Below are 16992 nucleotides of genomic sequence, written 5' to 3'. Positions count from 1 at the left end.
TAAATACAGAGGGAAATATGTAGAGTCTCTCCACCTGTTTTTCCAGGCCTGCCTCCTTCCCCTTTGTAGGGCATGTTCCCACTGGGGGCCCAGTGTAATAAGTTAACTGAAGGGTGTGAGGGTGGAGAAGCAGAGCAGTTTAATGGGGGAAACAGAATGTGAAGTCAAGAGGGATAGGTTGTAATTTTAAGTATGGTGGCCTTACTCATAATGTGACTTTCAGCAAAGGCTCCAAAAGATAAGAATGTGAGCCTTGCAGATACTGGAGGAAAATTGTTCCAGGCAGAAGAAACCACAAGTGCAAAAGCCCTGAGATGGCAAACTAGAGGAACAAGGAACCCCAGTGTGGCTAGAATGGATTGAGGGAAAGAGAGAAGAAAAGAAAATACCTGTGCAGTAATGCAGTGGGCAGGGAGCAGATCATGGAGAGCACCGTAGGACACTCTATGGACTCTAGTTCTTATTGGACAGTTTTTGAGCACAGGTTTAAAATTAATTTATGCTTTAAGTAAATCACTCTGCTGTATTGAGAATAGACTTAAGGGAAGCGAAGACAGAAGCAAGGAGACCAGTTAGGGGGCTACTGAAACAACCCTAGTGAGATGTGATGACAGTGGTGGTGGTGAGAAGTGGTGGAATTCTGCATGTATTTTGAAAATGGAATCAACAAATTTGCTGACAAATTAGAAGTGAAGTATGAGCAGAAAATGAGGAGTCAAGGATGAATCTTGGTTTGAGAACTAGATAAAACAATTTCCCATTATCTGAAATGGAAAAGACATAGGCAGATTTGGGAAGAAATCTCAGGAGCTGAGTTACATACATGTTAACTGTGAGATGACTATTAGATATCCAAGTGGAGATACAGAGAATGCAGACTGATATGTACAGCACTCAAACTATTGCATGGTAAACAACAAATATTAGCTATTATTATGAAGATTTGAGAATTCAAATTCTTTCACCCTTTTATTCTGTTTCCATACACTGTGGATATTATCCAAGAAACATCACTTGAAAATAAGTTCAATCCCCACTTCTTTCCCATGGTCACTACATTAGTTCAAGTTCATGACTTCTTAAACAGTTGCCTCTTAATTTGTTTCCATATTTGCCCTTCCCATCCACTCTCACTACTTTCAAGAATTCCACAGCATTTCTCTAGTCTTTTCACTCTCTTGCCCAGAAGCTTTCAAAGATGCCCCATACTTAATAAATAAAAGGGAAAATACCTTTAACTAGGCATTCAAAATCCTTCATGAATTGGTACTAACCTTCCTTGCAAGCAAGCCTGATTTACTTTCCTACATACACCCTAGGATCCAGTCCAAACTGACCTGTGTGCCTTTTAACATACCCTGTATTTCTTGTTGTGTGGCACTTGATCAACGTTTTCTATCAGTTCTAGAATCACCCTCCTCATGTACTCACAAACCACTTCATTTTCAAATAACCTATCATATAAGATTACCTCAAAACCACAAAGTCTCCTGCATTCTCCCAATTAGAAGCAAAGTCCTCCTATTATAAGAAGATTCAATCATATGTTTCCCACAAAAGTATATGCCATGCCTTTGTGACACTTAATACTTTTTCCTTGCATTGTTATTTTTGTGCATATATTAACTCCAAGATATACTCAAGGATAGAGATAAGGATTTATTTCTCTTTGTAGTACATATATCACAATGCATTATAAAAAGTAAGAATGCCTATTGAATTAAATTCATTTATTAAATACATATTAACTAAATGTCATATCACCAAATCAAAATAAATCAATATAAGTGTCATTATCCTTGATCTTTTGGGCAAAAATACTTAATTCTAAAACATAATCTCCAAATAGAAAAATTTGCAAAAAGCTGCTTTAGGACAATATCTCTCTTAGATAAAGTAAAAGGATTTAACCTACCATCCTGTAACAACCAAAATACCAGTCAATCTTAAAAGGAGTCAGAGAAAAGAGACATATTACACATAGAGAAAAAAGAAGATAAGGATGACAGAAGATTTCCTAATGGAAACAATGAAAGCAACAAGACAATGGAGCAATATCTTTAAAGTACTGAAAAAAAACTGTCAACCTAGAATCCTATACCTAGCAAAAATATCTCTCAAAAAATCATGATGAAATAAAAGCTTTTTGGATATATAAAAAAAAAGTTAAAAGAATTTATAATCAGGAAACTCATGGCATAAGAGATGTTACAAGAAGTCTTTTAATCAGGATGAAAGTGATACGAGAGAAATCAACAGAAGCTTCTAATCACTCTTTTCTTTTTAGATTAATTTGCAAACAACTTTACTGGCGCAGCCCAAAGACTTATTCTGCAATTTGAGTAATGTTAATTATATGAGACTAATAAGCTAGAAAATAGCAAGATCTATGGACCTATTCAGATGGAAACTCCATTTTCAAAATACCATTGCCATTCTGTAGATTCTGTATTGCACCATCTCCCAACACACACACTAGTCTTCAAGACCCTTCTCTAGTTCATTCCTGCTGATAAGACTTCCATCATTATCCCTTTTTCCTTCTTGTGGCTCCTGCTTTCACTCCTGTTTCTCTCTCTACAGACCATAGGTGGTCTGGAAGACCACCTATGTCACATTTGCCAAGCCAACCACCAAAAAGCATAGAGATATAGGTGTATTCAAATGGAGATGAGGAAGGAGAGGGTCGGGTGGAATACCAAAAACGTATGAGATATGAATTCTATCTTCAAGGAGCTTACGATTCAGAAAATCAGTTTAGCATTATCATAAGTTTACATAATAAAGATTGTTTAAATTGAATCCAATTATATGATTCAGGCTCTACATTGTCTTTTTGATAAATATTTGTGGAGTACCTCCTCTCTGTCCAAAACAAAAATCCTACCTTGCCTATATTCCCGTCAAGGGAGACAGACAATTTTAAAAAACATATACAAAATACATAGTAAAACAAATTTGTTACATGCTATGGAGAAAAATTAAGCATGGAAAAGGATATGAAATGTAGTGGTGGCTCACTTTTCAATAGAATATGCAGGACATGAGATTAACAATGTCTTAACTAGGTAGAGAAGACTAAATGGAGAAAATGGGCACCGAAAAGATGGAAAATAAGAAATGATTGGGACAGATATTGCAGATCAGGCTGGGCTAGGCTGTCAATAGATTAGAAATGGCAGCAAAAAAAAAAAAAGGAAGAAGTAAAAATGACTTCCAAGCAGAAGTACTTACAGCAATATCATTATGAAAGATGAGAAATTAGAAGAAGCAGTTCATTTGAGGGGAAAATGACATGACTGAAATCAACTGAGTTCCAAGTGTTGGTGAATCATTTAGAGGAAAAATTGCCCATTAGGAAAAAGGAGCTGTGGGCTTGGAGCTCATTGGATTTGGTCAGAGCTACAGATAGAGATGCAGAGCCATCACGTGAAGTTAAGCAATGAAGCCCTGAGGTTCCTGAAACCAATAACGGAAAAAGACAGTACTTTGAAAAACAATCACGGATGTTTGTTGCTGGGAGGAGATAATGCAATAAGTAAAGGAAAACAGAAAAAAATGCCCTTAGCGTTATATAAAAAGAAATAAATAGTATTAAACAGTGAAAATAAAAAAGTCAAGAAAGAGGAATGAGGTCATAAAGGAGGAGGACTAAAAAAAAAGAGTAGTGACAAAAAGCATTTTATAGGTTGTTATAAGGCTACAAATGGGAGTTGGCAACTAATGATCATAATCATTAATTATAATACTAACAAGAAGTCATTGGGTTTTGTGTTAAAGAATGTTCAGTGATCTCTGAAAGAATTATTTCTGTAGTTGATAGGGGCAGAGGCCATATAAAAGCGTTAGGGGGGAAATGTATGTGAATAGGAGAGAAAATTGATGCAGACTGTTTGCTCTATATATGGAGCAATGATGGGACAGAGGCCGTCTGGGCACAGAGAGAAAAGCAAACACTTTATAATGAATAGTCATGAGCTATTTGAGCATGACAGAGATCATAAAACAAGAGAAGTAAGAGGGTAGGGGAGACCCTGAAACTAATCAGCCTTTAAGTCTAATTTCCAGGCTATAGAAGATACAGGCGATTGAGCACCTAGTTAAATAACACCAAGAAGCAATCAGAAAAATTCAGATTGTGGCACATTTTGTAGAACTGATCTGCTTTCCTCACTAGTCAATAACATGGCAGAAAATAGAAGGGGGCTGGGGAAATGTTTGGATTAGATAAAAATGAAGTGACACAGCACTCAAATATATGTAAGCCCTGTTTGAATCCGAATTTAAACAAACCAATTGTAAAAAGACATTCTGAGACAATGATGGAATTTGCTTCAAGATACGATGCAAAGAGAGAAGGGAAAAAGTGATAAAGTAAGTGGGCAAAAATGTTGATAATTTTTTGAATGTGGGTGAAGGGTATATGAGGGAATCATTCTATTCTCTCTACTTTTGTATATGTTTGGAAAATGTTACAATAAAAGTTTAAAACAAAATTATGAGAGAAATGAAATTATTGAGGAACACAGTCCCAGAGAAGAAGCACAGAGAATGGCTTTGGGATGCAAGAAGGAGTTTTGTCCTTTGAAACAGGAGAAAAATCAACAAAGCCCATGTGAAAAGACTGTGCTGAGGGGCAGAGGAGAGAAGTGAGAGAAAGTAAGGAAGACCTTGCATGGTGACCTCAAGATTCTCAGCAAAGGAAAAGCAAAGTTGTCTCCCCACAATGGAAAAAACATGAGATTGAGGTTGGGGTGGAGGTGGGAGAGATATGACACAGCCTTTCACATCGCCAGAAAGAACAATGGTGGAAAATCAGCACATACTCAAAAAGCACCAAGGGCCTAGGAGAAGCCTAGGTTTTATAGAAGACCTAGTCAGAAATTCTGAGATCTCACCAGCTACAAGACACCCACATTGTTTCTGGGGATTTCAGTGCCTCGCACAAAGAGGCAAATTATTAGGGGACTTTGGAACTTGTCAGGATCAGTTAGAAGTAGTTTTCTTATTGTTTGTTCACATATTTGTTTTTATAATAAGGAGATGTTTATTATGTCTTGGAGAAACCACAGAGATGGCTTTCCCTTTCACCAGTGCCCAAGGCGTGTCCTGCCCATGGTACTTTATTAATCTCCAGAGATCACACTACTCCTCCCAACCTAGCATGTACCATAATAATAAGTATGCAGCCACCTTATCATCTAAATAGGCTAGGTCTCACCAGCACAGTTTCTGGTAGGTATAACCTCACCAATACATTTTGTCCCCTATAGCTCCTAGGATAATTGATAACAATATTAAGTCCTTGGTTCCTGTTCCTGCTTTCTCATCTAGATTGGTCTCTAAAGCAAAAAAAAAAAAAAACAAAAAAAACCCACAAAACTGCTTGTAAACTTTCTTAGTATTGTTCCTAGAGGTCCAAACCTCCTTTGGGCAGTAGGTAACTTTTTCTGTCTCTATTTCTCCCAGAGTCCTTTGGATTCCTTTGTTTTTCTTTTCCAGCCAGACTCCTTAAAACCCCACTGCAATCCCCTTCCACAAGCCCCTAGAATTCAAAGAGATGGTGTCCCAAATACTAGATATAAATTTCTTCAGAGCTTTGAGTGATTACAGTTGGCTAAGAGATGCTCACCTTACAGTGACCTTCACTATTCAGAGAAGTTAGCAAATCAATCTTAGTTATCCTTAAGGAGGACTTTATGGTGAGGGGATTGGAGAGAGGCACGCAGGCTGACTCTTCTCCTTGGGGAAGGAAGAGATATGGAACAGCAAATTAAGAAATCCTGGCACCCGATTGCTTAAGGGCCTGGCACACAGCCATCCAGATAAACTGCTACTTCCCTGCTTCTATTCATGGGCTCCAAGGCCACTGCCATCATGGAAATTTCCTGCACTTGTGGAAAGTCTCCAGGAAAGCAGAACTGCAGAGTCCTATCTGTGCTGGGCTGAAGGATACTGTTCTGGCTATCTGAAAAGGATGAATTTGCTAATTAAATGATGGATGTCAATTAGATTCTCAGGGAATAATTTAAAACAAAAGAGAGAAAAAAACTGCTCTTCACATAATATGGGGTCTATAAAAGACTTTGCATTGAGCCTAGCACATAACAAGTGCTCAAAGCTACTAGTCCTCTTATAAACTGAATTTGGTGAAGAAAAGTAGGCATGTATGGAACTTCTGAGGTTCTAATAATGTTTCTTGATTTAGGGTCTGGTTACACAGGTGTGTTCAGTCTGTAAAAAATCATTGAGTTGTATACATATGATCTCCACACTTTTCCCTACGTAGGTTATACTTAAATTAAAAGTTATTAAAACTTTTTAATGTTGCTTTACAAGTGAGTGATCTATTCACTAAACTAAAGCCAGCTCTACTTGAGTTAATTAAAGCACTTACTTGAAAGATTTAAATTTTAATATCTTTTAAAATGTTCAGTAACTTGAAAATCCCCTCCCATATTTTCATGGGCTTCTTTATCAAATAAGTGCAGGAAGAAAATCAAGAAAGAAGGAGCCCTGTTATATTGGGTTTGGCCAAAAGTTTCGTTCATTTTTTCCCATAAGATGGCTCTAGTAGTGCTTAGTTCTTCGAACTTCATTTGAAACAATTTTGTTAGATTTTATTACAACAGCTGTCATATCAACGTGCATTTTTTTAAAAAAACATCAAAATTCATGAATTTTTGTGTAGCCATTTTAATATTGAAGATGGAAGAAAACATTTTCAGCATATTATGCTTTTTTATTTCAAGAAAGGTAAAAATGCACCTGAAACACAAAGATTTGTGCAGTGTATGGAGAAGGTGTGGTGATTGATCGAACGTGTCAAAAGTGGTTTGGGAAGTTTTGTGCTGGAGATTTCTTGCCGGACAGAGCTCCATGGTCAGGTAGATCAGTTGAAGTTGATAGTGATCAAATTGAGTCATTAACTGAGAACAATCAACATTATACCATGCAGGAGATAGCTGACATACTCAAAATGTCCAAATCAAGCACTGAAAATCATTTACACCAGCTTGGTTATGTTAATCACTTTGAAGTTTGCGTTGCACATAAGTTAAGAGAACAAAAACCTTCTTGACCATATTTCCACATGACATTCTCTACTTAAATGTAACGAAAACGTTCTGTTTTTAAAACAAATTTTGACGGGTGATGAAAAATGGATACTGTACAATACTGTGGAGCAGGAGACATTGCGGGGCAAGCGAAATGAACCACCATCAACCACACCAAAGGCCAGTCTTCATCCAAAGAAGGTGATGTTGTATATATGGTTGAATTGGAAGGGAGTCGTCTATTATGAGCTCCTTCCAGAAAACCAAATGATTAATTCCAACAAGTACTGCTCCCGGTTAGACCAACTGAAAGCAGCACTCGACGAAAAGTGGCCAGACTTAGTCAACAGAAAATGTGTAATCTTCCATCAGGATAACACAAGACTGCATGTTTCTTTGATGACCAGGCAAGAACGATTACAGCTTGGCTGGGAAGTTCTGATTCATCTGCCATATTCACCGGATACGGCACCTTTGGATTTCCATTTATTTCAGTCTTTACAAAATTCTCTTAATGGAAAACATTTCAATTCCCTGGAATACTGCAAAAGGCACCTGGAACAGTTCTTTGCTGAAAAAGATAAAAAGTTTTGGGAAGATGGAATTATGAAGTTGCCTGGAAAATGGCAGAAGGTAGTGGAACAAAAGGGTGAATACATTGTTCAGTAAAGTTCTTGGTGAAAATGAAAAATGTGTCTTTTATTTTTACTTAAAAACCGAAGGCACTGGGCTTCCCTGGTGGCACAGTGGTTAGGAATCCGCCTGCCAATGCAGGAGACATGGGTTCGCGCCCTGGTCTGGGAAGATCCCGCGTGCCGTGGAGCAACTAAACCCTTGCGCTGTAACTACTGAGCCTGCGCTCTAGAGCCCGCGAGCCACAACTGCTGAAGCCCGTGTGCCACAGCTGCTGAGGCCCGTGAGCTTACAGCCCGTGCTCCACAACAAGAGAAGCCACCACAGTGAGAAGCCCGCACACCGCAACAAAGGGTAGCCCCCACTCGCCGCAACTAGAGAAAGCCCGCGTGCAGCAATGAAGACCCAAGACAGCCAAAAATAAAAATAAATTAGTTAATTAAAAAAAAAAAACTGAAGGCACTTTTTGACCAACCCAATATATAACATTACCTTATATTTATCCTTTATAAAACATCATAATTTAAATTATATCATTATTTATGGAAGTTGTGTGATTATTTGCTTAACGTCTGTCTCTCATGCTGGATTGTATGTGTCAAGAGCCAGGAGAACTCTGCCCCTTTTTTCATCATTATATTTCTAGCATCTAGCAAGATGCCTAGTCCATAGTAGATGCTCAATAAATATTTGTTAAATGAGTGAATGAATGATTAGATTAATGAATGAATGTGAAATCTAGCATTAGTTTTAGTTGTGTAAAAAGTTAGATGATACTTTGGCTAAACCCTGGATAAGACATAAAACTGTATCCTTACTGGTTAGAGAATAAATGAGAATACAGAAAAAAAAAATTTAAGGTGGCTCTCAATTTCTTTATTGTGTAAATTATTGAAAATAAATGTCAGATAGCTTTGTTCTTACTTTTATTGTATACAGTGTTTCATCTTATCAGCAATTGCTACATTGGTTTCCCTCATCTTAAGTGTATTAGTGAATCTTCACATTTATATGTAATAAACCTTTATGATAAGGTCACAAAAGACCCAAGGGAAGAATAAATGAAATATAAAAGTCAAAACCTAGGAGAGAGAAAGTACCCGGTATGCACCCAATGAAAAGAGGAGAAGGACTTTATGTCAAAAGAGGCAGAAGCTAGGGAAGATGAAGACATTTTAACAAGAGTTTAAAAGAACTGAGAGAAAAGTTGTGTCTTTAGCTGCCTGGATATGAATATGGGGGTAGAGGGCCAAGCGGGGTCCATTTAGAAAGACATGCCCAGGTGCAAATGTGGCAAAAGACAAGGCTTGAGGCAGAGAGTCTGCCTTAAGATACCCTCCTTTTCCATTTCAGGACATCTCGCCAGCATCCTCCCCTACCACCAAATGCCCATTCTCCTCAGGCTACTGGCTGTCTGCCCTAACCTCCCTAATTAGCCCCTCATCCCTACTTACTCCTGGCCTTTTTCTCCTTTTAGAATCTCTGTCAAAACAGAACAGTCCTATGTCTGTGCCAGGATCCAAGCTCTTTTCTCTTCTTAAAAATTCTTTCATAATGTTCTTTTGAAAAAAAATTAAAACTTTATTGAGATATAATTCACACACCATGCAATTTACCCATTTAAAAGTATATTTCAGTAGTTCTTTTACTATAGTCACAGAGTTGTGTAATAATCACAATCACTTTTTATCATCTTAGAAACAAACCTGGTACCCATTAGCAGTCATCCCCATTTCTCCCCAACCCCTAAGCTGAAGCAACTACTAATCAACTTTCTGTCTATATAGATTCGCCTGTTATGAACATTTTACATGAATGGAATCATACAATATGTGGTCTTTTTTTGTCAGGCTTTTTTCACTTATTATAATGTATTCAAGGTTCATCCATATTGTAGCATATATCAGTACTTCATTCCTTTTTTTTTTTTTTTTTTTTTTTTTCGGTACTGGGCCTCTCACTGTTGTGGCCTCTCCGCTTGTGGAGCACAGGCTCCGGACGCGCAGGCTCAGCGGCCATGGCTCACGGGCCCAGCCGCTCCGCAGCATGTGGGATCTTCCCGGATCGGGGCACAAACCCGTGTCTCCTGCATCGCCAGGCGGACTCTCAACCACTGCGCCACCAGGGAAGCCCTTCATTCCTTTTTATTGCCAAAGAATATTCCATTGAGTGGATATACCACATTTATTTGTCCATTCATTATTCCACCTTTATTTTTGTCCCATTCATTATTTCCACTTTTTTACTTTTATGAATAATGCTGCTATGAACATTTGCAGAGTGTTCTTCCATAGGATGTTAGAACTAGAAGGAAGTTTAGCAATTATCTGGTCTAATCTCCATTAAACTCTTTGGTCACATGATACAGCAAGAGGCAGGTGTAGAAAGGATGTGATAGCATAAGACTGAACCCTGCTTTCTTCACCAGTGCTGTCAAAAGTAACTACATTTAGTGAACTCAGTCATGTGCCATCACTATTTCAGTTCTAAATAGCTTCTTATTTCACCTTGTATTTAAGTAAGTCCTCAGTTGAACCTGCCTGAAACTGACGGTTTTGTTCTGTTATTATTAATACCTCTAGAAGTAGGCTATTTCCACAGGCTTCCTCAGACTCCAGTGCACTCACTCAAATCCAGCATCTACTAAAAATGACTTTCTATCCTTAACTACAAGTGCTGCTGGTACTGCTACTTTTATCACATCTGATGATCTTCTCCATCTTTGTTTCTTTGTATTTTTATGCACGTATTCACTGCATTACACTGCTCAGATGAGAAATTTTTTTCTCCAGCTCCTTGAGAAATCCAAGATTTCACTGTTGTTAGCTGCACTTTGGATACTGTGTTAGTCTGTACCACCTCAAGTTTTTCCTGTTTCACATTAATCTGTTGGCTAGTGTTAGTCTGAGATCCTTTCTCACCTTTTCAGGTAAAAAAGAAAAAACTGATTCTTAAACTCCCTCCCTTTGAGGTCTCTTAACCAGTGGGTGGTTTCCAGCACCCTGATTATCTAAATCAGTGATCTGCAAACTAGAGCACGCATTCACATACGTAAAGAGTTTCCAGGAAGTACATATTAGTGCACAATTTCAACAGGATCAGTTTCTAGATTTTCAATTTCTGTTTAAACTCATTCCTCATTGATATGGGTGACAACATAGTTGCTCAAGCTGAGTTTTCCTGGACCACTAATTATCCCTGTCCAACTTAATGAAAGAAAAACTCACCTCTCATCCATTCTAAACTTACTTCAATGCATTGCCCCAGAGTGTTAAAAAAAAAAAAAAACAGGGCACTAAAAATGCAACAATTAAATATTGTGTTTGTGATAAGAAAGTGAGTGTCTCTAATGAACTAGGGAAAAGAATATTCATAAATCAGGTGGTTTCCAATGCTTTGCTTTCTACAAAATGGAAGATGTTAGTTGATGGCTCATTAAGAATCATTTTTAGTGAACAATAACTATTGACTGCTACTGATATAATCCCCCTTTCAGTTCTGTCCACTTACTTATATGAATGCAGTTTCTCAATATTTATACCTATAAAAAATAAAAACATTAACTTACACTAGCAGTAAGTAATATCCATCCAAGAACACAGAAACAAACAGAAAAAATAAAGTAACCTCATCTGTTTTATCAAGATATGCATTTGCAATAAAATTGTATTCCATTGAATAGCTATAAAAATGTGTAATATACTTGCATTGTTTTGACCAATTCTATAGTAATACTATCGAGAATAATGATTCAATTTAAAATAGACTTTTAACACCTAGAACCTTATGCTAGTACATAAAACAAAAATTTTAAATGGCTGTTTTTACTTTCTTTTTCTTTTTCCTTAAGAGCGAGCGGCCCTTGTGGTGGCAGTTTGGGGTGGGCACCGTCAAGGTGAGGGGGTCTCGCCTCCTGCACGCTGGTAGACTGATTGTTCCATTATAGGTGGAGGGGATGATGGTAACCTTTGTTATCAAAAAGAGGTTTGTGTCTGAGGCAGAATTAGATGAACGGCACAAAAGGAGGCAAGAAGAATGGGAGAAATTTCGAAAAGTTCGAAAACCTGAAGATCCAGGAGAATGCCCGGAGGACGTTTATGATCCTCGGTCTCTGTATGAAAGGCTAACAGGAACAGAAAGATAGGAAGCAGCAAGAGTATGAAGAACAGTTCAAATTGAAAAACATGGTAAGAGGCTTGGACGAAGATGAGACCAACTTCCTTGATGAGGTTTCTCGGCAGCAGGAACTAATAGAAAAGCAGGGAAGAGAAGAACTGAAAGCACTGAAGGAATACAGAAGTAATCTCAACAAGGTTGGAATTTCTCAAGAAAACAAGAAGGAAGTGGAGAAGAAAGTGGCTGTGAAACCCACAGAAACCAAGACCAAGTTCTCCCAGGCAAAGCTGTCGGCAGGAGCTCTGAAGCATAAGAGCTCAGAGAGTGGCAACAGTGTGAAAAGACTGCAATCGGACCCTGACCCAGATGACAAGAATCAATAAGCCCCATCCTGCTTGTCTCGTGGAAGCACATCTCTGAGTGGTCCCTCCCTCCGTCGACTGCCCCTCCGCTGCTGTATGTATCGGCATCCTCCCAGGTTTGGGCGCCTACTCTGGGAGCAGCGACTCTGAGTCCAGCTCAGACAGCGAAGGCACCATCAACGCCACCGGCAAGATCGTCTCCTCCATCTTCCGAGCCAACACCTTCCTCGAGGCCCCCTCGTTCCTCTGTTCTTACCGCAGGGAGCTCCTCCCCAAGAGTAGACTGGACAGTTTATTCTGCCTACAGGCATTACCTCCCACGGAAAAGTCCGTTGCCTGCTCCCCGTGCACGCCATGACATTTTTAACCTCATCTAAAAATGTGCCAGAATCCACTTGTGGCCCGACTTGTGTTTGTTTTCTCTTTCTACTCCAGTACGGATGCCCAAACCTGTCCCACGGCCTCTGTCCTCACTGATGTAGTAGGGCAGAGGTCAGGGCCCAGCAGAAACTCCACTAAAAATGCCCTGGGAATATAGGTACCAAGCGGCTTGCAAAGGGTTTGGGTTCTGTTGCTTTCTTGTTTTTTTGGGTTTTGTTTCTTTTTTTTCCTTTCCCAACACCACAAAGAAGCAAGGACAGTTATTGAACAGGTATCATTTAAACATTCTATTCTAGACGAAGGCGCCGTTTGATTATACTGCGTTGTGGAGTGTGCAGGGGGGAGAGAAGGTCTCAGGTGATGGAATGGCGCACTGCCCTGGAACTAACCTATTCTTGATGTTGTGTGACTAAAGATTCTAAACTACAAAAAAAGAAAAAAAAAAAAGCAAATTTTAAATGTATTTTAAGAGAATTATGATAATAATCAAAATATTTGAACCATATTATTTTATATTTAGATAATATTCTGTGGGACTAGTAAAATGAAATTTTTATTTCAAGGAGAAAAAAATGTAAAATTTATGACCATTAAAAAAGAAATGTTTGTGCAATTTTTTAATATTTAATCACTATAATATTAAAATTCAAATGGATATGGTGAAAAGAATGATATAATAATTTTGTATTTACTGAGACTTTCCTTTATTAAAAACATACGTTGTTTTACTTTATTGAGAATAATTATAATAGCTACTTTAAAATCATTGTCTGTTAGTTCCAACATCCATTTAATCTCAGCATCGGATCCGCTTCATGTTCTTTTCTTTTGAGAATATGCTTTATTTCCTTGTTCCTTCATGTGAAACGTAACTTGGAATTCTATGCCGAACATTATGAATGCCATAGTGTGGAAAATATGGATTCTGTTATTTTTCTCCAAAGAGGAAATTTGTTTTAGCAGGTATTTTTCCGTGGCTGGGCTTGAATTGCAAACTCTGTTTCTTATATGGCAACTTGGGTCTCTTCAGATCTTTTTCATCTTTAGCTGGCTGCTTTGAGTCTGTTCTGCCCATGCGTAGTTCAGGAGTCCTATCAGAGATGTGGATAGATAGCATTTGGGGGTCCCCACTCTGGTTCTTCCCTTCCAGAATTTACCCACGCTCTTTAGTATTAAAGTTAGTAAGTTTCCTAACTTCAATTTTCTTATTCTCCAGGCTTGAAAGATTGCAGGTTTTGTCACGTGTGCTGTTGCCACATGCAGGCTGTACTTAGCCTCAAGCTAAATGCCGCAGAGACAGAAATTTATTTATTTAATTCAGTCTTCCCTCTCCAAACAAGTATGAACTTCCCACCAGAGTTGGTATACTTCTACTTGCTCTCCAGTACCTTCAGATACTGATTTTCTGGTTTTTTGGTTGTTTGGTTTGGTTTGGTGTTAGGTCCAGACTTTGCAGCTATTTTCTACGTGGATGGAAGTTGAGTGGTCATCCAGTAGAGTCTTAGTCATCATACCTGAAACCAGAACCCAATTTTGTTTTAAAATGTTAATCAGCATTTATGATAAGCTAGGAATGCTATCCTTTGCCATTCTTTAAACTAATGACAAAAAAAATTTAGACATCGACCTTATAATGTAAAAGGATGTTCTTTTTTTTTTCAAAATTACTTTAAGGGTGTTATATCAGAAACCTCTTCTGTGCAATTTCAGAGCCTCTCAGCCTCACTTGACTCTTGCTCTAGCCACCACTGTGGCCATCAGTTCTGCCTGGGTTCTGACCAATTTCACACAGGTAAAACCTGACAGTACCTCATCTCATGCCTATGCCAAGTGCCTCTCGCCTCCCATCCCATTGACCATGAGGCATGGGATGGTGTAGGACCCAACATGGGGCCCACACATGCATGACCCAGAGTTTGGGGAAGTTAAGACTCTGTGGGTGGAACTTTTAACAGGTGGTAGATGGAAACCAGTGAATAAATTTTCTTTCTCCCCCAAGAATAACAATCTAGCTTTGAAAAGCCGGTCCAGCAGAATCAAGCACGTACTCATACGGAGTAGAAGATAACTCAGTGACGCATTGTTGTGTTGGCTTTCCCTCTATTCTTGAATCACATCCCTTTCCCCTCACTCCTTTCCCCCCCAAGATAGCATGTAATGCAGCCATAGCATGGAAGCTTTGTTTTCTGGGGTAGCCAAGTTAAGAAAGAAGTACATGAACTTCACCTTTAGTTCCAAGGGCAAAGATTCAATCATCTGCTCATCACATATGATTTCTGGTCTTCTAAACTCTCCTTCCACTCTGACTTACAGCAACTCTAACCAAACTAGTCTCACCCTGCTCTGAAACTCCCTCAAGTTTCAGTGATCCACTTTGCTCATCATGAGAGATTTTATATCTGACCTATGACTTTGGAGGAAACAGAACATCTTCCAGGTCCAGAGCTACTAGAAGGGCTATATCCTAAAGACATAGCGGAGCCTTGAACCCTGACTCCTCAGTCTTTCTTTTTTCCCCTTTTCAAAAATGTTCCGCTTCTATCTTATTTGTGAGACAAAGAATAAAGCATCTGTGGTAAATGTACAAAAAAAGGAAGCTGGCATTCAAACTTCACATGTTCCATCAGACAAGCTCTTTTTAATACCTTAGCAATTTCCTGTTGTTGATCATGTGAGTTTCAATAGCTACATTCAGCTATTTTGTTGAGGAGACAAACAGCAGAACCAGAACCAAAGAGTGAACAATGAAGAGAAGCAAATTATACTCCAGTATAAGGAAGAACTTTCTAATGATTGGTGCAGTTAAACAAGCAGAGCAGAGAGAATGACTGCATTATGGGATGTAAGAGCCACACGGAGAGGTTATATAACTACCTGTTTGGAATGTTTTGGGGCAGTGATACTCAAGCTTGAGCCCCCAGAATTTCTGATGTAATCACTTGAGGTAGCTTGAGAATTTGCAATTCTGACAAGTGTCCAGGTAATGCTAATAATACTGGCCTCGGGACCATACTTTGAGAGCTACTGTAGGGACATTCTGATTAGATAACCCCTAAATTGAGATGCAGGAGAATGTAGCACTTAAGGGCAAAAGCTTTAAAATCAGATTAGACCTAAGTTTGAATTTCAGTTCCTTTATATTCTGGCTGTGGGTATTTAAGCAGGTTTCCTCATCTGTAGACAGGCACACCTCATTTTATTGTGCTTCACTTTATTGCACCTCACATTTATTCCATGTTTTACAAACCGAAGGTTTGTAGCAACCCTGCGTAAAGCAAGTCTATTGATGCTATTTTTCCAACAGCATTTGTTTACTTCATGTCTCTGTATCACATTTTGGTAATTCTCACAATATTTCAGATTCTAAATTATTATTATATTTGTTATGGTGATCTGTGACCATTGATCTTTGATATTACTACTGTAATTGTTTTGGGGCACCACAAATCGTGCCCCTATAAGACAGCCAATTTAAGGGATAAATGTTGTGTGTGTTCTGACTGCTCCACCCACCAGCCTTCCCCTGTCTCTCTCCCGCTTCTTGGGCCTTCCTATTCCCTGAGACACAACAGTATTGAAATTAGGCCAATGAGTAACCCTTGCAATGGCCTCTAAGTGTTCAAGTGAAAGGAAGAGTCACACATCTCGCACTGTAAATCAAAAGGTAGACGTGCTTAAGCTCAGTGAGGAAGACATCTCAAAAGCTGAGACAGACCAAGAGCTAGGTCTCTTGTGCCAATTAGCCAAGTTGTGAATGCGAAGGAAAAGTTCTTGAAGGAAATTAAAAGTGCTACTCCAGTGAACATATGAATGATAAGAAATAAAGAGCCCTGTCGCTGATATGGAGAAAATTTTAGTGTTCTGGATAGAAGGTTAAACCATCCACAATGTTCTCTTAAACCAAAGTCTAATCCAGAGCAAGGTCCCAACTCTCTTCAGTTCTGTGAAGGCTGAGAGAGGTGAGGAAGCAACAGAAGAAAAGTCTGAAGCTAGCAGAGCTTCCTTCAAGGAAACTAGGTTAATGATGAGGATTAAGGAAAGAAGCTGTCTTCATCACATGAAAGTGCTGGGGGGGGCAGCGAGTGCTGATGTACAACCTGCAGCACGTTATCCAGAGGATGTAGCTAACGTAGTTAATGAAGGCGGCTACACTAAACGACAGACTTTCAGTGTGGATGAATTAGCTTTCTATTGGATAGAAGATGCCATCTAAGACTCTCATAGATAGAAGTCAGTGCTTGGCTTCAAAGCTTCAAAGGACAGGCTGACTCTCTTGTTAGGGGCTCATGCAGCTGGTGCCTTTAAGTTGAAGTCAGTGCTCACTTACCATTCTGAAAATCCTAGGGCCCTTAAGAATTATGCTAAATCTCCTCTGCCTGTGCTCTGTAAATGGAGCCACAAAACCTGGATGATAGCACATCTGTTTTATAACATGGTTTACT

General features: G+C 38.9%; 1 pseudogene; it reads left to right on the top strand.

The window, feature by feature from the left end:
- Window positions 1-16763, top strand: part of LOC115863122 (uncharacterized) — a 102391-nt pseudogene extending 85628 nt beyond the window's left edge.
- The last annotated feature ends 229 nt before the right edge of the window (window positions 16764-16992 follow it).

Source organism: Globicephala melas, chromosome 1 (genome assembly GCF_963455315.2).
Source record: "Globicephala melas chromosome 1, mGloMel1.2, whole genome shotgun sequence".
Lineage (NCBI taxonomy): Eukaryota > Metazoa > Chordata > Mammalia > Artiodactyla > Delphinidae > Globicephala > Globicephala melas.
This window is presented reverse-complemented; position numbering and strand designations above follow the sequence as displayed.